A 443-nucleotide genomic window follows, 5' to 3' on the forward strand; every position below is an offset into this window, starting at 1 on the left:
AGAGGACAGTCCGGTTGTCCTCTGGCCTCTACTGATATGAAACCGGATGCCTTTATGTCTTCTATTTTTCTCTTGAAAAGAAAAATAAGAAAGGTGTTGGGTTTCCTATCAATAGAGGACAGAGTAGTAGAAAACGGGAACGTCCTCTATGATGGCCACTCAGGAGATGGGTGTGTGTATGTGTGTGATGGAGGCAGGGTGATGCGTGTGCAATGGAAGGTGTGTATCTGTGGTGGAGAGGGGTGTGTGCGTGTGCTATGGAAGGCGTGTGTATGTGGTGGAGAGGTGTGCGTGATGGAGGCGGGGTGATGCGGTGCGCGTGTGATGAAAGGCACGCGCGTGTGTGAGCAGGGATGCAGGGTGCAGGCGGACAGAGCACCGCCGCGCCGCGCCAGGCGGGAGGGAGGGAGTGCGCTTTGCCAGCGTGCGGGGAGGCGCGGAGG

Source organism: Alligator sinensis, unplaced genomic scaffold (genome assembly GCF_000455745.1).
Source record: "Alligator sinensis unplaced genomic scaffold, ASM45574v1 scaffold474_1, whole genome shotgun sequence".
Taxonomy (NCBI): Eukaryota; Metazoa; Chordata; order Crocodylia; family Alligatoridae; genus Alligator; species Alligator sinensis.